General features: G+C 31.6%; 2 long non-coding RNA genes and 1 pseudogene across 5 annotated transcripts; 2 read left to right on the top strand and 1 right to left on the bottom strand.

Annotated features, from left to right (window-relative positions):
- The first annotated feature begins 906 nt into the window (after positions 1–906).
- LOC129318858 (receptor-like protein kinase FERONIA) lies at positions 907–3,910 on the top strand (annotated as a pseudogene).
- Positions 3,911–4,801: 891 nt separating this feature from the next.
- Positions 4,802–12,525, bottom strand: LOC129304176 (uncharacterized). Of its 4 annotated transcripts, XR_008591625.1 has the most exons (7): positions 12,403–12,525; positions 12,130–12,285; positions 11,993–12,036; positions 11,093–11,162; positions 10,061–10,118; positions 5,516–5,637; positions 4,802–5,071 (listed from the first exon to the last, which is right to left on the bottom strand). It is a non-coding gene; the product is annotated as an uncharacterized LOC129304176 (long non-coding RNA). The 4 variants fall into 4 exon arrangements; XR_008591618.1 differs by having other exon boundaries at positions 12,130–12,515; XR_008591623.1 differs by having other exon boundaries at positions 11,121–11,162; positions 12,130–12,515.
- Positions 12,526–21,900: 9,375 nt separating this feature from the next.
- On the top strand, positions 21,901–25,617 carry LOC129304943 (uncharacterized). The gene is made up of 4 exons (XR_008591814.1): positions 21,901–22,192; positions 24,902–24,992; positions 25,076–25,180; positions 25,286–25,617. It is a non-coding gene; the product is annotated as an uncharacterized LOC129304943 (long non-coding RNA).
- The last annotated feature ends 2,135 nt before the right edge of the window (positions 25,618–27,752 follow it).

Below are 27,752 nucleotides of genomic sequence, written 5' to 3'. Positions count from 1 at the left end.
TGAGAAAATGATTATGTGTTTTTCATGTTACTGATCTGCGATACTACATCATTAATATACGACTGCATATCAATTATAAATAAGTTTATGTCTGATTGTCTGATTATGTTGATCTACGATAGTATATCAGTGATATAAAATTATATATCACTAATATATAAGCCATATCAGTGATTTTAACTCACCAATTTGTTTATCATTGATATACAACAGTATATCAATAATATAGTATCACAGATCAGTAATGAAGTTTCCTTTTTAATGTCTAATATCCTCTTTGTAATATCTGGGAAAAATAAAGAGAGAAAAAGAGAAAAAGCTCTGTGATAAAGATGGTGATCCAGAAAAATTAAATAAAAAAATTTGATGAAAAAAAGCACTGTATAAGAGATGAATATGATGATCAAGAAAAATCAGATCCAAAAATATGATGAAGAAAATATTCAGAGATGATAAATCAGAGAGGGAGCACGCATAATATGATTTTTGATGATAAAAATGACAAATCCAATCAGCTAAAAATTAATTAAATCAAATATATTTTGTTTTAATAATAAATTTATTCTGAGGATAAAAACAGAAAACACATCTAATTAATTTTATGAATGGGCCATATTCTAAAATATTTAAAAATTTTATCTATAATTTATGGAAGTTGTATTTTTTAAAGCTATTGAGCTAATTTTCTCAAGTAATTTATACATATCATGAAATTGTTGGGGGGGAAAAAATGATCCTTGCTTGACTTCTCAATAATTTTCCTTATCGTTTTTGGCCAGTTCTCTGACATTGTTTGGTGGAACGAAGTGACGAGGCAAGTGAGTATGGTGGAGAGAGAGTGACGTAAGATGGTTGGAAAAGTCAAGGTGGTGTAAATTGTCACTTGAGCTTGTGTAATGAAGCTCTCTTTCCTGGAAACCTCATCTATTTCATCAAGTTTGTTCAAAGCGTTTCTTTGTACAAAAAGAAACGGAAATCAGATCTGTTTCTTCGAGCTTTATTTAACTTCTTAAATATATCCCGTCAGGACGAAAAGAAGAGAGACAGAGTGGAGGGGAGGTCACAATTATGAGGGAGACACAGACCTTCCTCTTATTCTTCTTCTTCCAACTCCTTTTCACCGTCCCGGTCACTTCATACAATCCTGTTGAGCATTTCTCAGTCAACTGTGGTAGTTCCGTCGACGTTCTTGATAAAGATAAGCGGAATTGGACCGCAGATATTGTCTCCACTCAATTCTCTCTCATAGATCCCAACAAAGCCACCCAGCCCGTCAAAGCCGCCGAGGCACAAGTCATCCCAACAATCCCCTACGGCACTGCACGCCTCTCTCGCTCCGAATTCTCCTACTCGTTTACGGTGACAGACGGCCAAAAGTATATTCGCCTCTACTTTTACCCATCTTCCTACGACCCCCACTTCCTTCGCTTCGATGCAATCTTCTCCGTCAAAGCAGGACCCCATACCCTTCTTAAGGACTTCAATGCTTCAGCCAACGCCGATGCTAGAGCTTCACTTCACGTTGCTGCTCCAGAAGGAGCCATCGTACGAGAATACGGCGTCAACGTTGACCCAGGTCAGATGCTCATTATAACCTTCACACCAAGCCAATCTAACCCAAACGCCTATGCTTTTGTCAATGGGATCGAGGTCGTCTCTATGCCCACCTTCCTTTATTACACCAAACCTGACGACCTAGAGGCTATGAGGCTAGATGGAAGAAACACCCAGTTTCCGGTCTTAAACAGCAGTGCTTTTGAGACTGTGTATAGAATCAACGTCGGCGGGAGTCAGATCGCTTCCATCGATGACACTGGCATGTTTAGATATTGGGACATGGATAACAACTATGTGGAGAAGGAGCGCCCACATAGTGTATCAGCAGATTTTGGTTTAAAGCCAGACTATAAAGGTTATCCAAATTATACCGCACCAGATGCAGTATACATGACTGCTCGAAACTATGGGATGAACCAGACGTCCAAATTTAACGTGACTTGGGAGTATGAAGTGGATTACAATTTTACTTATATGGTGAGATTGCATTTTTGTGAGTTTGACTAACATATTCAAAATGTTGCAGAGAGAGTTTTTCAGATCTTCATAGCTGATATTTTGGTGGAACCTGCCGCCGATGTGATGATATGGAGTAACAGGCAGCTTCGGGTTCCTGTCCATAGGGATTACGCCATATCGATGAGCGGGCAAGGAAGCTTGAAGAAGCAGAACCTTTCAATCAAGTTGCAACCAAACCCGACTGCAAGCAGTGCTTACAGAGATGTCTTATTGAACGGTATTGAAATTCTGAAAATAAGTGACCCGGCCAGTGGCAATCTTGGAGGTCCCAATCCGGATCTGCGTCCTTCTCCCTTAATACCAAACTTGCCGTCACCCAAGTCCTCCAATAAAACAAGGGTAATTTCCATTTTTGTTGGGGTAGCCTTGGGCTTAGTCGTGCTATCCGTTGTTGTTATGTTTATCATTCGGCAACGAACAACATCTTCAGCCAACGAAAGAAGTTCTTGGTGGGGAAAGAAATCAGTAGACTCATCAAAAAAGAACAAATCTCATGGTTCATCATTGCCGTCCGTTTTGTGTCGTCGCTTTTCAATAGATAAGATAAAAGCAGCCACAAGTAATTTTGATGATATTTTCATTGTAGGCGTTGGAGGGTTTGGTAATGTCTATAAAGGCTACATTGATGACGGTACGGTCCCTGTTGCAATCAAACGGCTCAAGAAAGGTTCCCAACAAGGGCTCCATGAGTTTCAAACGGAGATTGAAATGCTCTCTCAACTACGTCACAATCATTTAGTGTCTCTCATCGGTTACTGCAATGACGGTAACGAGATGATCCTAGTCTACGAGTTCATGGCTCATGGGACCCTCCGCGATCATCTTTACGGTTCTGACAACCCTCCACTTTCCTGGAAGCAAAGGTTGGGGATGTGCCTTAATGCCGCGCATGGCCTCCATTATCTTCATACTGGTGCAAACCGCAATATCATCCACCGAGATGTGAAATCCACGAATATCTTAATAGATGAGAAATGGGTGGCTAAGGTTTCAGATTTTGGATTATCCAAGATAGGACCCACGGGGATGTCCAAGTCTCACATAAGCACAGTGGTCAAAGGAAGTGTTGGTTACTTGGATCCAGAATACTATAAGCGTCAAAGGTTGACTGAGAAGTCTGACGTTTACTCTTTTGGAGTTGTATTGCTGGAAGTATTATGTGGGAGGCCTCCTTTGGTACGTAACGTGGAGAAGCAAAAATCAAGTTTAGTGGAGTGGGTCCGAAAATGCCATCGCGAGGGTGTGATTCATCAAACTGTTGACCCTTTCCTGATAGAAAGTATCACACCAGAGTGCTTAAAAGCATTCAGCGACATGGCACTCCAATGTTTAGTGGAAGATGGGAACGAACAGCCTTCGATGAACGACGTTGTGTGGGGCCTAGAGTTTGCGCTGCAGCTTCAAGAAGGGACAGAGGAATTTGTGGGGCTTGATGTGGCCGTGATTGAAGGAAAGAGCGAGGAAAGAGCTCTGCTGAGAAAAGCGACAAATGTGGAAGAAAGTAAAGTAGGGTTCACGAGCAGTGATGAATCAAAAAGCAGCAAGTTGACTACTTCAAGCAGTGAAGGTCGGTCTTTAGTTTCTGGGTCGATCCGAACTGGGTCATCCACAGTTCGATGAAGTCTACTGATATAGGTCATTGCTATGTGATGAATTTTATTTTCGTTCTTTTCCTTGTCATAACGGCGTCGTCCGTTCTATGCTTGCATTGTTGTTTGACCCTCGAACTTTTCTTTTCTATCCATATGAGCGGATATATCCTAGAGAAAAAAACAAACTATACAAGATTTGCGATTTATTTTTTAGGAACGAACAATTTGAGATTATGCGTCAATGCTAAATACTCTATGCAAATTGGAAATTAAAATAATTAATTAATTTTTTGTAATAAATGGAATATAATTTACGAATAATAACACATGTCTTGAAAGTATAAATTTATAGCTCCAATTCAATAATTTAATTATGACTGGAAATGAAGCGTTCAATTATGAAATCTTTCTAGAGCACTCCCTCCCGTTTAAAATATAGGGACTTTTCAAATATAGTTAATTTAATAGAATCAAATAAAAATAATAGCCTAGCATTTTAAATATTTTGCAATATGGCTGAATTAATATTTAAGTTAAATTGAAATGAGAAAAATCTCCTACTCCTCAAATCTAAAATCTTATTCTCATTCTCAAATTTAAAATATATTATGCCCACTAAGTTGGTAGTGAAGTATTTAAAAATGTTTAAATATTGAAAGATATATGGTTGTAAATGGGACATAATTATAATCATTTAATTACAAAAATTTTATTACTATGTTACACAAGTTTTTTTATTTGTTTTCGGGATGAAAAGGGAAAATCACACTTTAATTGATTATAAATGGGCCACATTCCAGAATTTTTAAAATTTTCTTTCATAATTTTTTATTAATATATTTTTTACAACCGTTGGACCAATTTACTCTAAAATATAAGTAGCTTTGGAAAAAAATACATATCAATAAAACCCTCATTTCCTTAAAAATATGTTTTTTTTAACTCCTAATTTCAATTACTAATGTATTATATGATGAATGAAAGATATATTTATACAAATATCTAGGTTAATAAATATAAAGGATAAAATGGAGAATTTTTTTACATGTATTAAATTACTTATATTTTAAACAAGGATTAATTTGAGGGAAATGCTTAGTTTTTAAACCTAAAGGAGTATTTACAACCCCAGTTTTGAACTCCAATTGGGGAAATAAAATCGCAAACTTGGTATAAATTCTTAGACACATAGCGGCATCTCGTCTTGTGCATTGCTCCACCAGAGCATGACATCTCAAAACATTTTACCCGGTGTTGACATTTACTTGACATCTATATTTCTCTTATTTAAATTATTTTAATCATTTTTCATCATCTCTTTTTCATACTCTTCCTGATTTATAGCCTCGATAGCCTCCATCGATCAGCATTCCTTCTTCATTCCCAATCATCTTCGTCAGTTTCTGCAATTTTTGCCAATTTCACACACAATAATGCAACTTCGTGGTCTTTCAAGGATCTACTTGGAATCAATCATGCAAAAATAAATCCAATCAGAGATTCCCATGAATCACAACGGCAATGATGATGTACAGCATGGGAATCAATCATACAATACTCCCTCCACCTCAAATTATAAGATAATTTGGGATAAAATTTCGTTTATCAATAAAACTCAATAATGATATTTTATAAATTTATTTTTAATTTTTAAAACAAAACTATAAACTTTTAAAAATAAAATACCATATTTTAATTCTCTTTCCACTTAAAAGATAATATTAAAAAAGTGTAATTAATGAAATCTTAATTTTCTGAAATTATCTTATATTATGGAACAACAAAATATTTTTAAAGTTATCTTTTAATTTGGGATGGAAGAAATAAAATTGAAGCAGACCCAATACCTTCCCCTCCAAGGATGTCCTGCGACACCACCATGGGAATCACGTTGCTCCTAATGGTTATGTGCTTCGTTTTTACTCGGTTGACCCTCGCCTTCTTCATCTTCTGGCTCTCCACGATCAACCTCATGGAGTTCAGAGGAGATGATTTGTAAGAAAGAGGATGAAAAGAGGAATAAAATAATTTAAACAGTATAAATTAAATAAGAGAAATATAAATATCAAGTAACTGTCAGCTCATATTATATTAAAATATTCCGAAATATCATGTTCCAGTTGGTCAGTGGGTATACGAGGTGGCATTGAGTTTAACTAATATACTTATTTATAATCAGTGCTGACAATGAAGACAGCTTCGATGGATCATCAATTCTCACATGTCTAAGATAATAGGATCCCACCATGACCAAGAAAAAGAATAAAAAGAAAAAAGAAAAGTATAATTATTAGTTCATATAATTTTTATTGTATTATGTTTTTTATCCTTATATTTTTTTTTCCATGTTTCAAATTTCTCTAATTTTTCCTTATACAACGTTTTACATTTAACTATTCTTAGAAAGATGATGATGTGACACTTACTGTATTAAATTATTTAATGTGTAACTAATAGGGTCAATAGAGATGATGTCATGTTTAAATTAGAATGAGTCGATGATTACTTTATGATAAAGACTATTCTTACAATGGTGCTAGTATGACTACAAAATACATGTTTCATAACACGTCTTTGAGAGCGTTTAATCAAAAAAGCACTCTCAAAAGGTGAGGCGGAATATATTAAAATACTTTCTTAAAAAAACGTTCCTGTATGTCAAGCCTTTCGGAGTGCTCATTATAAGAGTGCTCTGAAATAGTAAAATAAAAAAATAAAAAAAATATTTAATTCTTTAAGAGCACTATTCCAAAGAGCACTTCTAAAGAGCTAGCTCTTTTGGAGCGCTCTTTTAAAAAGCACTCCGAAAGAATAAAATAAAAAATTTTAAAAAAATATTTAAATATTTTAGGAGCGCGGCTAACCCTTCCAAAGCACTCTTTTAAAGAGTGCTTCGAAAGAGTAAAATAAAAAATAAAAAAATATTTAAATTTTTTAGGAGCGCTCGACTAACCCTTCTGGAGCACTCTTTTAAAGAGTGTTTTGAAAGAGTAAAATAAAAAAATAAAAAAATATTTAAATTCTTAAAAGGCTAATCCTTCTATAGTGCTCTTTTAAAGAGTGCTCTGAAAGCGTAAAATAAAAAAATAAATAAATAATGTTTAAATCTTTTAGGAGCACTTTTTCAAAGAGTGCTCCTGAAGGGCTAACCCTTCCAAAGCGCTTTTAAAGAGCGCTCCTAAAGAGTAAAATAAAAAATTTTTAAAATAATATTTAAATTTTTTAGGAGCACTCTTCTCCTTCTGAAGTGCACCGATAGGCCAGTTATTATTTTTATAAATTTCAAGAGTCCCCCTAAATCCACGTATCAAATTTTAGTTCTCTATTAATAATCTCTCTTCCTCTCTTTGTAATTCTCCCCTATATCCTCATAATATAGGAGAAGACTACTAAATCACCACATTACAAATACCATACAATAATCAAATATTTTATTTGAAAAGCTTGGGTCTAAGACTTATTTTGCAAAATCATCAAACTCATATTACAGCAGAATAATGCACGATGGGAATAACCCATATGTATCCACATCAAACATTGCATGCATCTTAAACAAAGAAAAGATGTTAGATTAAGGGCCATGTGCAGTAACAGACAACATATGTGCTACGGCATGTGGCACAAAACCACATGTCCTGATCTCCTCTGTGTCATGCACCGCAGTGCACATGTTCGATTTTGCTACTGTTAATAAATGACGAACTTTCGACGTACGCCATTTTCACATACGACGTTCGATTGGAGTGATTCAAGTGCCCACATGTAGCTTATCTCATAAGCTACCTAATGAGATAGATTTGAATATGATATAATGGTCCGATCAAAATTTAAATATCTAGGTGTAAAAAGTCACTTTTTATAAAAATTTCACGCACCCAAGCATTCAAATCGATCCATTTGTCTTATTAGACAATTTCAAGTATTGAACCAAGTCTAAAAAGACTTATTACACCTTATTAACCACAATATCTCTCATATATACGCACATATCAAAATTTGGCCATTCAATGGCCCATTTTTACTTTTCACAACATTACACCAAATACACCAATTTGGTCATTTTCACCACATTTTCACTACCAATCTCCACTTTACACACATAACATATTCACAACTCAATCGTAGCCCCAATTACTCATTTCACTACATATTCACACATATGGTCTAGGATTTACACAAAATTCACAATATTCAAGACTTTAAGCATTCAAAACATGTATGAAACCTTATGACAACTTATTTACACAATATTCACAAGATTTAGGTTCATTACACAAACGCTATAATCACATAGCTTTAACAACTCTAAGCTGATCTTGACTCTTTTCCCTTTCCTGATCACTGCTCTATCCTATAAAAATGTAACCACGGGGTAAGATAAAAATATCAGTAACAGAATAACTCACTTCTAACAACTATCACATGCAACTATATGAAAGTATAGCATATTATACTAGTAAACATAGTATGTATCACATGTTTCACATCAAAACACATAAACATAACATTTTTCCACTTTTAAACTGTATTCACCATTTTTCACTACTTTAATCACCACTTTTCCACATATAGCATGATCGCTATTGACTAAACCTCCAAATTACCCCGATTCAAAACCATAGGCTCACCTTAGACCAATATATACTCTCATTGGTCTTGAGCTCACCTTTAGTAATAGAATCACCCAGCTAAAGGTGTTTTATCTCGCTTTCGGACTATGGTTTCCCCCAATACATATAATGGGGTGTCGTTGACTCCAACACTGTATCACATCAATACTAAGGAGTCCAAATCTCCAATACCACACCTCGATAGGTACTAAGAAGATAATCTCCAATACTGCACCTCAAAAGGCACTAAGGAGATACAATTTTCCAACATCGCACCTCATCGAACACTAAGGAAAATATGTCATATGATCTTATCACCACACTCCACACGGGTGAACTCCCACCCCTATGATCATGCTTTCTAAACCAATCATAGGTTCTCAATCACCACTTTTCTCACATATACCCATATAAACATTTCTGTATCAAATTACACAATTTCATTTCTTATTTAACCAAAATCCCTTGTCATGCAATAAACACACCATGCTACAAAACATGCTTGATTTGAAACGATTTCATGCATTGCATGACATACTCATACACAATTACAATAAATAGTTAAACAAAGGAAGTTATTCGGTTACCTCAACCCTTTTGTCACTAGAAAGATTACCTGTGGATTTCAATTACCACTACAACTCTTCACAAGCTTCCTTTCTCAACTCACACACGTGATATGCCAATTTACACACAATTTACACAATTTAGTCAATTGGTCTATTTTGACCAAAAGCATATAATTACTAACTATGGCTATAACTAACCATTCATTCGTTTCCACTTATCCATTTATATTCTCTATCACTCAATTACCACTTAACATCACCTCATATAATCCCACTTTAGCTAAACAAGATTTCTACCCTAATTTTCATTGAAATTAGGGCCAAATTGAGCCTACGAGTTTAACACTCTATCGTTCAACTTTAAACCAGTCACAAAACTCTAATTTAACTCTCAAGAACTTTTTTATTACCATTGGGTAAGAATCAAACCCCTTAAATTTTTTTGATTCAATTTTTCTATAACTCACATTTAAAGAAATTTGGGTAGAATGGAAGATAAAGATTATACGTAGCTTTTTTGATAAGTTACTGATCAAAAGTGCCTTCCAATGCTTTGAAGCTTCTTGCCTTATCACACCTCATCTCTTTCTCTTCTCCCTTTCATGTGTTTCTCATTTCTCTCTCTAAAATTCACCTCAATTTCACGACTTAAGGGGTCATTTTCTAGTCCATGTGTCATAGCTCATGTAGCATGTGCCGCGGCTCATGGCACAGTGAGGAGAATCCTCACCACACACACTTGCTTTAACCCAAAACGTGATCCTTTCACCCCTATATATTTGTTCAACATCCAAAGGATACAAATCAACAACTAATCATCCAAATCTCTAATCTTTTACTAATTACCAACTTACCCTTAATTAACAATTAATCACAAGATTAGAAATGTCACACCCCAAAAATAGAGGGTGACCGGCATAGGTATGAACCGTATCACACATCCCTTGAACCTCAAATTGAGAATTTTTTTTGTAAAAATTTCGACAAAACCTCCCCTATAGGTATGATCTCTCAAAATCTCTACAACAGAAAATATTATCATATGCATTCAACAGTCTAGAACTATTTTCCCCAGCAGTAGACAGTTAACAAAAAAAATAAAATCAGAATCTTGTCTATAGTTAACGTGGAGCACCTGAAACATGAGCTCAAAATAAAACACACCTTAATTTTTACATCAAAAGAAAAGGTGTTCCCAATGATAAATATTTACCAAGTATAGTTGTAAGACCCTTAACGATCGGCAGGAGGTCCAGCATCAGCTAGTGAGTCTAAGACCAAAATATTTTCCAGTGAATAGCATCTCCAAAAATATAATTTAAAAACATAAAATAATAAACTCAAATAATTATGTAAAATAATTGAAAAGATGATAATTCAATATAATAAATTGAATAAATTTGTAAATTTTAGTCATAACCATAAAATGTAGGAAACTGAAATTGCTTTATTTTATCACCCTTGAAGAAAACAAATTATCCATATGTAAATCAAAGTAGTAAATTTACTAATTGAAACCCATTGAAATTTCAAATGCACAAATAAAAAAAATTTAAAATTTTGAAGAATTTAACAGAATAGGTAACAAATGTGGACACACAGTCCACAAGGGTAAAATAACCAAATGTGGCTTATGCCAACAAATGTGGACACACAGTCCCACAAGGGTAATTAACCAGATGCAATTGAAGCCACGAAACAGACGCAAGTGCAAGACCCATGAATAACAGACGTGCAAACATAGCTAACAAAAATTAAACTAGCTAGTCATTAACCATAGTGCTACAGGCTAATAGAACTGCCATTAGTAACAGTATTTTGCTTATAATCCTCTTAAAATCATGTCTCAAACATGAGAGAAAAACAATCATTACTGAAATAAAATTTTCACTTTCAACACCAAACTCGCATGGATTATTGTAAGTATCAATTTAATACTTGTCAAAATAAAATCCCGTAAATAACGCTCATTATTATATTTATTAAACAATCAAAATTTTCCAAAGCTAATCAAAATAATTTCATAAATTTTTGAAAATAAGAATCTAAACAAACAAATTTTACATGTACCTGCCACATCACATTTATTTCGTTGCAATAATCTTATATTTCACATGATAAAATAATTTAATCAATAATATAATCAAATTGTCATAATAATTAAAAATGACCTTCATAAAGACAAAGATGAATTCTTTCAGTAAAAACTATTATTAGTAAAATAATTGGGATGTCATTCACTTACCTGTAGAGTCTCCAAATGTATAACTTACTTTTAACTAGTCTTCTAATGATGATATTTGGCCTTTAAATTCCTATTACCCAAGTAACACTATTGTTATACATTTATAAACTTTATTATTCAAGACTTCAATCCAAAATTCCAAAGAGATATCACAAATAAACCTCAAACTCTTTTATCAAACATTGTATCAACATTTTGCAAGCACGAATTACTTAACTAATAAGCCTAGGTTCTTTTATCCAAATCTTATCCCAATCATTTTGCATAAATATTTTTTTTCAACATACATTTAAATTAATCAGACTTCTTCTTCAACATAAATGAACTTTAATACTAAATGAAAATTATCTCCCAACTTCACATTACTCACATTAGATAAAAGGGAGAGAGAAAAAAAAATATCCATAATCTTAACCAACAATTTCTCAACAACCACATATCTCCAAAGAATATTTTCATAGTCAAATTCCTTTGCCACCTTCAACTTAAACTCAGCTGAATAGCATTTAAATCAATCATTCTTCTCACCATAATTAATAAAATTTCAACAAGAAATGTATAATCAAACAAAGCTCTTCTAATGGGCATTTTGTCAAACACCTTGTATACATGAATTTTCAAGTTTTTATACTCAATTCTTCTCTTCAAATTTCTTCCAACAATTCTACAACACCAATATTCCAATAAATCCAGCTCATCCACACGGTCACATAGCCATAGAAATAGAGAAAAGTGATCAATCAATTTATATACATACATACATATATATATATATATATAACAAGTTGTTCTCATCCACGCACATACATTCAGCAAAGAGAGACACACTTGGCAAATTCAATCATTCATTCAAACATTCACGCACAGAATCATCAAGAAGGATAGCTCAAGGCTTCTCACCTTAATCCTCAATATTCACAGAAACAGGGAAAGAGATCCAAGACCTACAGCAGAACAGGTAAGAAATCTTGGCATGATACACGAAGCAAAAAGAAGAGAAAAGCCAACAGAACCAGATCAAGAAGCAAAGGACTCACGAGTAGCACCCCAATGCTAGGATTCAGCTTTCACACCCACCCACGGCATGAACACGAACGGCGAGTGTCGAAGACAGACGAAAGTGAGAAGAACAGCAAAGGACCTGTGACCTGATATAAGGGATCTCAATATATCTCCCACTAGACCAACACTCTCTGTTGATATATTTGTTCCAAGAATAATAAAATACAATCAAATTAGCTAAGCATAAATTTTATTTGATTGAAATTTCTGGATTATGACATGAAAATTAGGATGTCACACTCTCTCACTATTGTGCCATCCATTCGCCCAAAAGAAGCCATCATTCCATCTCCATTCATTTTCTGTGCACCCTTCACCACGGTTCTCTATCAATACACCATTTGAAGCTCCATCATTGCCATTTAACTGCATTTAAAATCACAAATCTACACTTCAAAATCGTAGATTTGCATTTTTAAATAGCAGATCTGCTTCTCAAAATAGCATATCTGCATTGCAGCTTCATTGATGCTATAGTTGCGTCAGAGTCGCTTGTCAACCTGAAGAACCTGTCGCCATTGCCTCTACTTTGAAAAGTTCGTCTGCCATTCATCCACCCGAAAAAGGCTACTAAAGGTATTTTTTTATAATTAATATTATAATAAATCATTATATAAATTTTGAAATAATTTATATATAAATATACATAAATATGCTGGGATTGAAATTATTTATATTGAAATTATGCAGAATTTGAGGTTGATAATTTCATGATTTGGTTGTCACTGTAGATAATCCGAGAATTGATAAAAAAGACAAAAAAATAAATTGTAGATCAAAAAGTGACGGCCATTATTTGGTGCTTTGTGGTTGACTCCGACCAAAAAAATGGTAGGAATATAATATAAGGAAAAAACTTTTTTGACCGACAGTATAATAAAAAGCTTAAAACACAAAAATTACTCGTATTTCACTTGAACATGACAGCCATTACCTTCCATTTTTGTCAAAATCAATGGTACAATTTTAAATTTAAATCATAAAAATCACACTTAATAAAATATATTTTTGTTTTCAGTTTATAAATTTCAATAACTTATACTCATATTCACATTACTATAGATTCTATCCTAGCTCTAAATCGTTCAAACTTTGTTAGTTTAATTTAAATCACAAAATTACTTCATGTGATGATCCAATGAGCTAGAGAACATGATTTTTGAAGGTAAAATTTAATCATAGGGCGAAAAATATTAAATTTTGAAAAATATAAAATACTGAAACTTATACACTAAAGTTTATAATTTTCTCTAAAGTGAGGAGATGTAGTTGCTTGCTCACCTGTATGAAAGGAATTCTAAAATCTCACTATAAGTCCAAGATATTCAATTGAAATTAAATTTTGTGATGTAATTATTAAAAGACCCCTGTTCATTAGAAAAAACCACCACCATGTATATGCTATTTTGGATTAATGTAGAATTTTTAAAATTTTTTGAAACATTCATGTTATAAAGAAAATTCTGCTAGATTTTTGCCCACAAACCTGTAATGACCTAAAAATTTAAATAAAATAATTATCTTAATAATATGAAAATATAAGATAAGAGTGTAATAATTAAATTCCTTATCATGCTAAATATTTAGTTTATTTTTTTTCACAAAAAGAGAACATGAGGACTAATGAAATTTATTTTGGTTATTAACTTTTAAGTCTAGTGCCATTGTAATTTCTATCACAGTAAAAGGACATTATATATGCACGTGTGTTTCTTTTCTTTCCTTTTGCAATAATTAATATATTACCAAAACACCCCTCTTCTTTCATTTGTTTAAACGTGATATTTGGTTTAGTCTATTTCCCATTAGACTTTTCTCCTTCTGGCCAATGGATATAGCGTGAGAAGAGAGAAGAAATTTCCAGAGAGCTCTGTAATTATCTGAAGGTGTTCTTCCTTTGTATGGACCCCAATTAAAGCTTTTCATTCCTCTCTTCACCACTGATCGATGCTTGAGCTCTAACCAGCACCACTGAATGCATCTTCCTTCTTTCCTTTCTCCTCCTTCGTTCAATCAGCCATGAGTGTGCGCCAGAACCTCCGCTTCCCCTGCGTTGTGTTGCTGTCGTTCACTGTTGTAGGTGTTGAACACACAGCTCCATCATTTGCTGCTTCACATCACCACTATCTTCTTCCCTTACATTGATGTTGTCGATCTGATTTAAGAGAGTTTCAAATCTTCTTCTTTCTTCTGACATCGCTGATGCGAGGTGAGGATTTTCGTGTTCTCCTTCTTGCCATCTCTGCAAGTGTGTTTTTGGGTAGCCATGGCTGTGATTTTTTTTTCTTTTTTTTCTTTCCTTGCTCTGTTGCTGTTTGTGATTTTGTATATAGGAGAATTTGAGCAAACTGAAATTTAAGGTTTAAGAAAACATTTTCATAAAGTAACTTCAATAGAGTTGTCTTGGGTCAATGGAGATGAATAAGGATTTTTTCCCCCTCCCTTTGAAGTTAAAACTAATTTTTATTTGCTAGAGGGTAGACTTTGAAAAGCTTGATTAGTTTAAATATTGATTTTGAAAAAAATTTTGGAAAGGGAATTGTGGAGGAAGAACCTCGGTATTTGTTTGAAGTTTGATGCCTACATGTTTGATAAAATGTTTGACTGGAATAATTTTAGTATATGGTAGGAAATAAATGTGATAATTAAATTATTATGGAAGGTAATTATTCTTTATAAGGAAAGTTGAAAAATGGAAATAGAGATTTTTGGAAAGGATATTTTCATTGGTAGTTTAAGTACCAAATTGCTATTCATGTAAATGTTTGATGCAATGTTTGGGTAGGGCTTGAAGTTAAAATTTGTACTATTTCTATGAGTTATTTCATTTTGAAGATCTCGGATAGTGAAAATCTATCAAAGAAAATAATAAATGGTGTTACTTGGTGATTAGGATTTAGTGACCAAGTATTGTGGCAAGAGGACCAGTTGGGAATAAGTTGTTTATTTAGAAATCTATTAGGTAAGTGAATAGCATCCCAATTAACCAACTAATAAAATCTCTTTTATTAAAATATTACATTTTATGTAGATAATTTTTAATTATTATTATTATTATTATTATTAATTATGTTAAGTATTGGGCATTTGTTAATTAAATTATTTTATCTTGTGAAAATATATATATATATATATATAGTTTTGGCAAGGACTAATTAAAATATGATATGTACATGTATTTTCCTTTATATTTTTAGACTGATGAATTATGTTGACTAACTTTGAAAATTTTGGTTACCAAATAAATGCAAGAATAGACGTTATTTATGAAATTTTATTTTGATGAGTTTTAAATTGAAGTTTGAAATGATTCATGTAAATTTGATATTGAAAATGCAAATTATTTTTCAAAATGACTATTCTCCTCGCATGTTTGAAAAGTGATTTTAGAGGACTTTCAGCATAACACTACTGCTAATGACAGTTCTGTTAGCCCTTGACATGCCATGGTTATACTAACTAGTTCAACTTTCGTGAGCATTGCACTCACATTTGTTATGTGGGTTTGTTCTTGCGTTTGCTTTCGCAACTTCGACTGCATTTGGTTAGTATTATTTTCTTGGACTGTGTGTCTACATTTATTTCGTGGCTTCAATTGCGTTCGGTTACTTACCCTCATGGACTGTGTGTCCACATTTGTTTTCATGGCATAAGCCGCATTTGGTTATTTCATTCTCGTGGATTGTATGTCCACGTTTGTTATTTGTTTTGTTAAGTCCTCAAAATTCTAAAGTTTTAATTAATTAGTGTATTTGAAATTTCAATGATTTCAGTTAGCAAGTATATTAATTTGATTTACCTGCGAATAATTTGGTTCTTCAAGCATGATAGAATAAAGCAATTCCAGTTCACCCTGATTTTATAGTTGTGGTTAAGACTTACAGGTTTATTAAGTTTATTATATTGAATTATCATCTTTTCAATTATTTTACATAATTATTTGAGTTTATTATTTTTACTCTTTTAAATTCTATTTTTGGGGATGCTATTCATTGAAAAATGTTTTGATCTCAGATTCATTAACTAACGTTGAACCTCCTAGCGATCATTGAAAGGGTTGCCACTGAGCTAGGTGGATATTTATTTTGAGAACGCCTTTTCTTTTGCTGTATATATTCAATTATGTGCTTCATTTTGAGATTGACATAGGTACTTCACATTAACTATAGATGTGATTCTGATTTGTAAATTTATATTGGCTATCCGTTGTCAAGGAGAAAAGCTCTGTATTATTAATTCATCTATAAATGGTTGTTGTAGAGATTCAGGTGGTCCTATTTATAGAGGAAGTTTTGCCGAAATCTCTACAAAAAGTTAGGAATCTTTTATTTGTATGGAAAATGTTATTATGATTTTTAATCCTATTTCAAATGAATTAAGATATTAAATTAGAATTTTCTTGATTGAGACTTAAAGGATGTGTGTTTATGCATATATCCCGTGCTGGTCATGCTTAATTTTTTTGGGGCATGACAAAATCAAAATTATATATATATATATATATATAAAATTTCTTCCCTAAAGTTTTAGTAATTAAGTTAAAATTTGTTTATATTATATTTAGATAATGACAACATCTTTTATTGTTTTATAGGTACCAAGATAGATATAAGGTTTAGGAGTGTGGATACTATGTGATGAAGTTTATGAGAAAAGTAATCACACAACAAGAGTTAATTATTCTTGAGAATGTAAGCCAAGTGTTTTAAAATTAAATTAATATAATGTTAATTACTTATATGTTGCTTTCATTTTCATATTTTAGTATTTTGCGGGAGCAAGATCCTTGCATTTTAACATGGAACAAATAGAAAATGTAATTGAGAAGTGAGCAAAATATATAATTGGTTGTTTGTAATAGGTAGCTAGCTTTTAATGTTAAAAAATACTAATAATTTTATTTGTTAGACTAGTTAGAGATTAGGTTAGTTAGGAAATTAAGGTAGTTATTTTATTTTCAAGTTCTTTTATTGTATATACAATGTTTTATATTTAATAATATTTTTTTTGGATTTTTTTTGATATTGGAATAAGTTATTTGTAAAGATACTGGAGAAAGTTTTAAAAAATTTAAATAATAAAAAAATAAAAACAACATATAGGAGCACTTAAAAATAGAGCACTTTTGTAAACTGCTATGCAAGAGTGCTTTTTGTTTGAGGGCTCCCATATGTCTAGGAGCCCTCAAATAAAAAGCCCTCTCGTATGCCCATAGGTTTGTATATATGGGAGTGCTTTTATAAAAAGCACTCTTGTAGGTTGATCCATTGGGGAGTGCTTTTATAAAAAGTGCTCCTATTGGCCACCCTTACAGGAGTGCTTTATAAAGCGCTCTCGTATATACGGCAGAGCTAGTTATGGGAGCGCCCATAGCCCAAAAATAAGCGCTCTTGTAGGATTATTTTGTAAAAGTATAGTGTTAAAAAGTGGTTTCTATTCACCATTGGTCAAGTGTTTTACCTTTATACCAGATGTTGTAACATCATGAATTTCAATCCACGAAAATTAGTTGTTAATTAAGGGTAAATTAGTAATTAGTGGATTGATTATGATTTTGGATAATGGATTAATATTTTGTGTTATATGGTTGGTGTGTTAATAGGATTGAACGGTTGAATGGAAAGCTAGAGTAAAACGTGTGAGCAGCAATAAGAATTATTTTAGTGTGACATGTGTTGCATGCACCACGGTGCATGGCATAGATTTTGCTTAAAGCTAACATGCTTAGCCAGTGATTTTTGGATTGAAAGAAGGTTTCTCTGCTAGGGCTTCAATTTTCTAAGGTTTGGAAGTTTGCTTCAACTAATGACTTGTCGAGTAAGTTTTGTATAGCTTGTGCTACATTTCTACTCTAATTTCTTTAAATTTAATTGGTAGAAATTGAATCAAGAAGTTTTAAGGAGTTAAAATCTAAGGAAAAGGGTTAAAAAGGGGTTTCAGGAGCAAAACTAAGGTTTTGCAACTAGTTTAGAGTTTAACGGTTGAACCTTAAGGATATGAGCTTAAAGTCACCTAAGTTATTAGGTTGAAAGTGGGGGAAATTTGATAAACAAATGAGAAAGAAGAATGTCTTGGGTCATTTGAGTGGCCTAAGGGCAAATGACTATATGGAAGATGGATTATATGAACTCAAAAGGCCTAAGTTGAATTATTTTATGTGTTGAGGAATTTGGCTCAAAATGTCTTAAGTCATTTGGTGCCTGTGTTGAGTGTTGAAAATTGAGCAAGGAGTGTTCATTATGTAGATTGAGCATTTGAGGATTGCTCATAGGAGTTGAACTGACTTAAGAAGTTCAATGTAAATGGTAACCCTTGGTAATAAGGATAAAATATAACTAGAGTAACCTTTTTATCTATTGGTTTGTGAAATTATTTACAAGCATTTTATATAATCATATGCATTTTGTTTTATGAACTGATAAAGTAGTAATATTGTAAAAGAATTGTGTATGTGGGTATAGGTGAGTGATGCCTGCTATGTATGCAAGGGACCATGAGCATTTGCATCGGCAAGTATACCCTAGACTAGGGTAGGGGGTCGTGGCCCTACTCTGTGTAAGGTTAGGAAGTCCTGAAAGTCTTGAGTGTAGAGCTTGCTTTGCCTGGAAGGACCTAGGAGAATATCTACAAATGTACTCTAGACTACAATAGAGGTTATGGCCCTATTCTATGTAAGGTTAAGAAGTCCTTATAGTCCAAGCATTGAGTATGCTCCATTAGTGGGGACTCAAGAGACCACCTATACTTATGATACTTGGTCTGAGATAGAGGTTTGGTTGGCCCTGTTTCATGTAAGGCTGGAAGTTTCGGTTTGAGCGTTGAGCTTGCTCTATTAGGGGGAACCAAGAGTACATGAGTATAGTAGATGAATGAGCAAGTCATTGTGTATATATCTATGTATACTGCTCTTTATTGAAATTCATGCTACTTTATCTCTTGTTTATGATTTTATTTACTAATCGATATTTAGAATTTATCCAAGCTACTGGGACATATGTCTCACTTTATTACCTTTGTATACAGTTGAAAGAGAGCACAAGAAGGTTGGGAAAGGAAGCAAAAAAGGATTAGCTTCTTTTCGGTAGTGGTATGACTACCCAAGTGTAATGAATGTATAATAGTGTTGATAAATGATTGAGTTGCCAACTAGGATGTATAAGCATATGTGAATATGAATATGTGATTATGTTATTGAGAACTTGCTTGTATATTTGGTAACGCATCTTGCTAAGTGTATCACAGTAGTGAATATGTGGATAAGTCTAGATAATATTCAAGCAAGCTTATATTATGTTGTATAGCTTGTTCCATTGAAATGTATGTGAATTGTGATATGAAAATGTATATATATATATATATATATATGAGTAACTTGACTAAATGGCGAGGTTTAGCCTCATTTGTGTGTAAAGCAAGTGAATTATAACTCCTGACTATATGGTAAGGTTTAGCCCTATACATGTAAGTCGGATGGTTGAAAGTGAAACAAGTGTATGTGGTTATATGTTTGTGCTTCATATAAGTCCACAAGTGTATAATGTGGCATTGAGAGGTCAAATTGTAACCATTATGTGTTCTATGTGATATGACGTGTCAATTAAGTGTATATAGTTCTTTTAGACTTGTTCAAAGCTTAAAGTGGTTTAATGGGATAAAGGATCAGAATTGAACACTTAAGCCCAAAATCGGGATCCTGCATTTTAAAAACAAATTAAGGACTATATCTTTGATATTATATTTTAATGTGTGTATGGATTGGTAAAGTTCAGGCTAATAGGGGACTTTATAGATACCCTAATCAATTTTTTTTTTTTAACTAGGTTAACTCTTATAAGTTCTACACATGGTGCTTCTGTCATCTTAGCCTCCGCTCTTCCTCTTCTTCTTTTTTTTTTTAATTTTCTCATTAACATATTAATCCTTGACTTTGTACAAGAAGTCAGTTCTTTGGAAAGAGTGTCCCTCAATAGGAAAAACGACAAATTTAAATTTGTCAATGAGTTCGTTGAGAAATGCAATAACATTTCTTCATCTATCATGATAACTTATTCATGACATATATTCAACATGGTACTTGCAAGGAAAAAATCCTTGCCGAGATTCTCGCAATGGGTGTGGAAATAAGTGTACAAACTATAAATAAAATGTATGTATGTTGCATATTTGAAGATGACGGTGATCAAACCTTGACAAAGATCAAGTGTTCATGTCTAATTATGATTAGCCTGTTTCCCAAATCTAACTCAAGTTTCAAAATCAAATGAAGTGCAAAGCTTAAAAGCTTTAGACAAACTAGATGTTTCGGCAGCACAATAACACTCTAGAATCAATTGCAAGCTGGCCAAAATGGTTGTTCTGTTAAGTGGTATAGGTGAAATGCTACATAGCTACTAGGAGTTACACTTGAACATTGTTATGTTTCGGTGTACTGTTAAGCTTTGGGTTGGCTAGAAATTCAGTTATTCAGCACCCGTAATCATCTCAACATATTTCCTTTCCCATATCATCTTGAAGCGAGTGACATAAAAATAAACTGAATAAAAACAATTTAATCTGTAATAAAAAAAAATTCGTTCAGCATAAACTATTGGATTAATATCCGCCCTTGATTGGGATCCGAATACTATAATAAATTAATATATCTAATTAAATTATTTTTAATCAAATCAAGAATTGAATAAATACTTAATCTTGATTGAATCTAATATATCTTACTAATTAAGATATTATGTTTAATGAGATTTATCTTCGGGAAAAGGACAATAAAATCCTCCCGAATTATCTAAATAATAATCCGGAAATGCCATAATTTCACTTAAATCCTTAAAGACTTCAATATCAATAAATTTTAAAGGGAAATGACTACTTTATCTTTATTGAAAATAACAAACCCCAATTATAATCTTTAGTTAAGGAATAACAACTTTTGGTCTATGAATCACAATAGTTGAATAAAAAATCATAACTTATCAAATGTAATTTTTATTATTGAAAAACAAGCTCCAATCATAACTTTTGCTTAAAAAATAATAACTTTTATTTTGTAAATCATCAAAGTTGAATAAAAAATTACAACTTATCAAGTGTATTTTTTGTTATTGAAAAATAAGTTCTCAAAATAACAAGTCCTAATTACAAATTTTGTTTAAAGAATAACAACTTTCATTTAAAAAATCACAAGAATTGAACAATAAATTACAATTTGTTAACAAGAATAAAATAGTCTTTTCAATTTAAAATTTATTGACATAGAGATCTCTAGAGATTTTAGTGAAATTATGGCATTTTAAAAAACTAGATTATTATTTATATAATTTAGAGAGATTTTATTGTTATTTTTCCTTTATCTTATCATATTCAATCTCTTATATTTAATGAATTTGATTTACTGTGATATAGTTTCTTAGTTTAACTTAGTTACTCACATGCACTATATATATAGGGCTTGCTGTGTGAAGGGAAAGAAACACACTCGAGTTTTTTTTTTTTTTTTGTCCACACACACAAGAGTTGATGTGAAGATTTAAATTTTAAATAAAAAAAAATCCCAATTGATATTTTATTTTTAGCAAGTGGAAAGTAATAATTTAAGTAAAACTTATATTAATAAATTTTTTAAAAGTTTAAAGTTTGAATTCTATTAAGTAAAATTTTAATTTAATTTTATTTTAAATTATAAAAAAAAATTGTATCCTTTCTTATAGTTTTTCTTTTCTCTAGATTTTTATCTCTCTTGTGCGCAGAAACAGAGCATTCGGCTATCCCATTTTTGCCTTTTTCTCTTCACTTTTCCGTCAAGTTTCGTCAGGTCCTCACCGTCAGCTACTCCTCTTGTTCTTTTCATTGATTTCCTCTCTTCCCCTTCGATTTCTTCTCTTTGTTGTCACTATTTTGTAGCTGAAGTGTTGGGTTGTTGTATTTTCTCTCTCGTGTTCGCTGTTCTTTGCCTCTTCTCTGTTTTGTGGCCGAAGGTGGAGGTGCGTGTGTGCTTTCAGCTTTCATCTTTCCTTCAGCTGCTAGAAGTGCGTGTGTATATATGTAAGTTTTGTTCCTTTTCCTTTCGCTGGCCAAAGTTCTCTGTTCCTCTCATGCCTGTTCTGTCGTGATTTTTGGGAGAAAAACGTTGAATTGGGTGGCTGTGTAATTGATGCTATATATAATTGATGGATGCCAAGATAAAATTTGATTGTAAAATTTTATGTTTGAGATGTTTGGAGGCTAGTTCATTGTTGGGTTAATGGTCAATGCTCTTTACATGTTTGTAAAAATGCTTGAACGAAAGATTCAGTGAAGGAATGTTGTTAAATTTTCATTTTGTATATCTTAGAGGTATATGTGTAAATATTAGCTTGAGCTATCAATTGAAATCTTAAGCTACCAACATAGGAGAAATGATTAAATAGAATTATTATGATAGTACTTTATTAAGTTTAAAGAAAGGATAAAAAGAATTATTGTGGCCTATCATGGTTAATGATTGAGGATGGGTTATAAGTTGTATAAGGATGGATTGAAATTTGTCAAATAATATAATGGACTCAAGAGTACTTGCAATATAATTGATTATAATATTATCTTTAATATTGTTAGGAAAATTAAATTGTTATCTTCTTGAAAAATATGTAGCTACTTATAATTTATTTAGTATCGTGTTTTTAAGGTATTTGAACATTAAATTTGGTGAAAGTAAAACTATTTAATTTTCATATCAGGACTTAAAGGAATTGTAAATATTACTTAAAGAAGTATATGTCTTTACTTATATGAGTCGTAAGGTTGAACTACTTATTAGAGTCATGTATCACCTAAAGAGAAATTATAATGACATAAGGATTGTGGATTTATGATCTAGATTATCTGGGCATTGGAGTATAAGTGGGAACTTGAGAGAATCGAGTTATAAAAAAAAATTGAGAACTCTCAAGTGAGTGGGTGGTATCTCAAATAATTTCTTGCAAAATGTTTATAAAAAATTTTTATTTAAATTTTTATATTATTCCTTCATAAGTTGTATAAATATTCTTGTTAATTTTATTTTTATGATTTATACAATTATTACAGAATCTGTTTTATTTTCATTAAGAATTATGCTATTGTTAAGGAATATTTAGATCCAGTACATTATTAATCTATTATTTATTCTAAGCATTTATGTTGTTTAAATTTTATAATTTATATGAGAGTGGTTAACACGGTGATTCATGGAAAAGAATTTTAGAAAGAAAATTTGATAGTTGAATATTATATTTTGAAAACATGGTTTTAAATGAATGTTTCAACTCTATGCATGCTTGATTTAATTAGGGTGACTAATTTTAGAACGTTGGATGCTAACAACAATTTTGTTAGCCCTTGGCGCATTATGGTACACTTAGCTAGTAGGGTGCTTGTAGGAGGAGCTAACCCCATGCGCAGGTTAACGCACGTCAAACAAAGGGTTGGATATTCGTGAGCATCGTACTTACGCTTGTTTCATGGGCTTAGCACCTACACTTGTTTCGTGGCTTCTGGTCGTGATTGATTGTTTCAAGTCTTTAAGCCATGCTTGTCGGTGACTTACCCTCTTGAATTGTGTATCCATATTTATTAATTATTTTGATTAAGTCCCGCAAAAGAAGGAATTTCAAAACTATTTTTTTAAAATTTGATTGCAGAAAGAAAACTATTATTTTTACTATATATGGATTTTATATTAAGTGATATATATATCCCAAGATATTTAAGTATGTGTAAAAAAAGGAAATTTGAGATTTTAATAATTTTTATTCATATTTGTGTATTCATGGTTTATATTATTTTTAATTAATTATTTAGTAAATTCATAATTGTCTCATTGATTTGCTTTCCATTATTTCCTTCAACTGTAAATTGGGACACTACTCAGTCTCAAATATTAAAATTAACCCTACACTCCATGCTGATTATTGAGGGACACCATTGATTTTTTTTGAAAACATGGAAGCATGCGTTAGTTATTTTTTATGTAAGTGTATTTTGTATTATGAAATATTAATTTAGCGCTTCACGTATACCATAGTTAGGTCCTAGTCTTATTATTATTGTGAAATCTGCTAGTGCAGAGCTAAGCTCCTTTCTGGTTTGGCTAATGGGACTTTTTAATATTTATTTGTGATGTTATTTGGCTTTTATGCTTCTGCTACTTTATTTAATTGATTTTAAACTATAATTTGAGCTTAAACATCTTTTCAAAAAAGGTGTTCTTGGGATCCCATTATTTAAACTAATTTTTTAAACCTTTGTGTTGTGATAACCTTATAGAAAGAATTTACTTATCTTGGTTGTCATGACAATGTTGTGGTGTGGTATTTTGGTAATGTCAAGGTAGACATTACAGCGAAAAAGAGAAAATAAATGATATTATTGATTACCTAGCCCAGCATGCGACCAGGGAGAATCAAATTTTTTTGGCACCATTTTGTAATGAGTGAATTATTTTTAGTATTAATCATATTTAAATTTTTTTATTAAGTGTTTTTAATACGTACTAATATATGTGTGTATGTTTTTGTGTGCACACGCTCATTGTGACAAGGTTTATTGGATGCTACTCATGCTCAATCCATATAGAGGCATGATGTGGTATCTTAATCCTATTGGAAGCCATCTAGACAACCAAAAACATATCATGTTAATGTTCAATAATTGAGTTAAATATTTTTTTGCATATGTGTAAATTATTATTTTCATGTGATTTTTATATAAAGTTTCATATTGTCATGTGTGTAGAGCTGTCCACTTGTTCAGAAGCCATAAAGAGCTGCTTTTAATTGGAAACTCTAATACATATGAAGTCACATTTGATTGAAGGATAATTAAGGTATATATTTACCCTCAATATTTATTTCATCAAATTAATTTTATTATATTATAACTTTTTTTTTTTGGTTTGATGATGAAAAGTGTTGAAGGTAATGTGACAAGGTTGTTGATTGCATTTATAGCATCATGAGGTACATGAAAGACATTATTGACCATGTGCCAATTAATGAAAATTTGCCTAACCAAGTATGTCTTCTATCTGTACTTTCTTAACTTTAATTAATTAATAATTTATGTTATATTATACATATCACTTAATTTATTTAAATTTGATTTTTGTTATGTTAGCAGGACTTTCAAGATTTATATGTAGAGGAATATAGTTCAACTCAAATTGATAAAATCTTTGAAGAATTTGCCAAGAGTTTACTCAAGCAATGGGTGCAAAATATATGATCACAACAATACATTTTACTATATCCTCATCAATTTTGTTTTAGTGTATAGGTTCTTTACAGTTTTTCAAAATAAGCATTCTTTGGCCAAAATTAAGTTTTTCATAACTTTAGCCTTTTAAAGTTGCAATAGGTTACACTTGTGGAAAAATTTTCCTTGTAATTGCTTTAGTGTTTAGGCATTTTTTAAAAAGTTTGAAGTACTTTTAAATAGATTGTAAAAGTTATAGCTAGGCTTAAATAATGGATTCAATTACATTTGAATTTTTGTTGAAACTGGATAATTATGTTGCTAGTATGTTTCTGGATGTCTATGTATGTTGTTTTGCAGGGGGCTACTCAAACTGCAAGCCCTCCATTGAAAAAAAAAAACAGAGAACTATGTAGTGGTTATGTATAAATAACAACTAGATAACACCTAAATATATGCTATTATTTAGCGATTATTTATAAATAATCATTAAATAGTTTTTGACAAATCCTCTAGCTTTTTCACCAAAATAAAGGAAAACTATTTAACATTTTTCCTGAAATAACTGCTGAATATGGAAAATTATTTAGCGCTAAATAGTGTGCAAACACATTTGTTATACTTAATTCTTGTAAAAAGTATTTAATGGTTTTCTAAAAATAACCACTATATAGATCTAAATTATATAGCGTTGAAAATTGCTATATAATTGACCTAACCGCTATATATAGGCTATTTTTTAATAGTGATGGTGGCTTTCTAGGATTTAGATTAATTTTTTTTTATGATGGTTATCTTTTAAAGATATATTTGAGAATTGGTTTTAAATGTTTATATCATGGTAATTATTTTCATTGATTTAAGTCTTTTTATTAACATGGTATTTGGTTTATTTTTTTTGTTAGAAAAGTTATGGTATTACAAGATTGAGCCACAAATAATCATGAAAATAGAAAAACTCAACAAGTTATACATCAAAATGAAGAGAAATGAAAGAAAAAAGCTTAGTCGGAGTGATTTATGTCACAAAGTACAACACTCAAGTGTTTCCTAAGCTTCTCCAAATATTTCTCCACCTTTGGGTGCTCCTTGGACGTGCTGTAGAAGAAGAAATGCAAACTCAATCAAAAAATCTCCCCAAAAACTCTTAAAACTTGATTTTAAATAAAGTTGTGCGTTTTGATAGAAGTTGGTCTATTGTCACAACATCCTACCCAATGCTACAACTTTGTTCAAAATTTAATTTGTTGTGGGCTTTGAATCTTTAAGCTTTGGGCTCATAAATTAAGCCTTCTTATATGAATAAAACACAAACTTAGTGCGAGATTGGTTCAATAACTTTTAATCACATTTCCATATCCATTCACACACAAAATTATTCACTTAGTCATATTTTTGTTAATAATTTCAACTATATCACTTCCAATTGCATTAAAAACTCCAATAACTTCAATAAAATATTAGAAGTTATCAAAAAACTACAAGGACGTGAGGATTAACTTTTCCTAAAAAATTGACAGAGTTAAAGAATAAAATTGAAATTAATTAATTTATAATTAGATGATTAATTAATTGAGGCTAGCTATTTGGTTGGGCGAAATGAGTGTAACAGAGGGGAAAATTGGAGACTCATTGGATAAAACTGTGAGCCTAAAGGATGTCTCACTCAGAAAGGAGGGAGGTTTTCGCTAGTGTAACTGGAGGGAAGAATAAATTGATAAATTTACTCCATTTGCTACTAGAAAATATAATACATATAACACCTTCTATACCACAGCCATTTCAAAAACTATTATGTAAACGAGGTGAGACTATACAGTGATTATTTTAAATAACTATGACATAATTTATGGGTCTATATTGCGCAGTTAATAAAAAAATACCATTATATAGTTTTTTTTTTTTTCTTAAAGACTATTTAACAATTATTGATAAACAATTGCTATATAGTCCCTGCAACTATAGAGCAGTGATTTTAAGTAACTGCTACATAGGCTAATTATTTATTAATTTTTTTAACCCTACAAATTATATAGCAGTTATTTTAAAGTAACTATTATATTTTTTTTATCATACAAAGTAAACTTCATCGATAACAAATATTATCTCCCACAAGATATGGAAGGCTAATGATAAATGTTTTCTAACTAAATTGCTATATACACAAGAGTTGAGATTCGAACTCCCAACCACTTGTTTAAGTATAAAAGTCCTTATTACTCATGCCAACTTTAATTGGTGAAATAACTATTATATGGTGGTTATATTTTCTTCTAATTTAGAATTAAGTCCATGTAACATATTTTATTTTAATCAAACCCTTATAATTTGACTAATTAAATATGTTAATCTCCCATAAGGTTAAAATCCTTAAATTTTTTTAAATAAAATT

This window comes from Prosopis cineraria, unplaced genomic scaffold (genome assembly GCF_029017545.1).
Source record: "Prosopis cineraria cultivar Desert tree isolate PC_DT_omini unplaced genomic scaffold, ASM2901754v1 PC1, whole genome shotgun sequence".
NCBI classification, from domain to species: Eukaryota; Viridiplantae; Streptophyta; class Magnoliopsida; order Fabales; family Fabaceae; genus Prosopis; species Prosopis cineraria.
The sequence above is the reverse complement of the archived record's forward strand: the minus strand, read 5'-3'. Positions and strand labels throughout refer to the sequence as shown.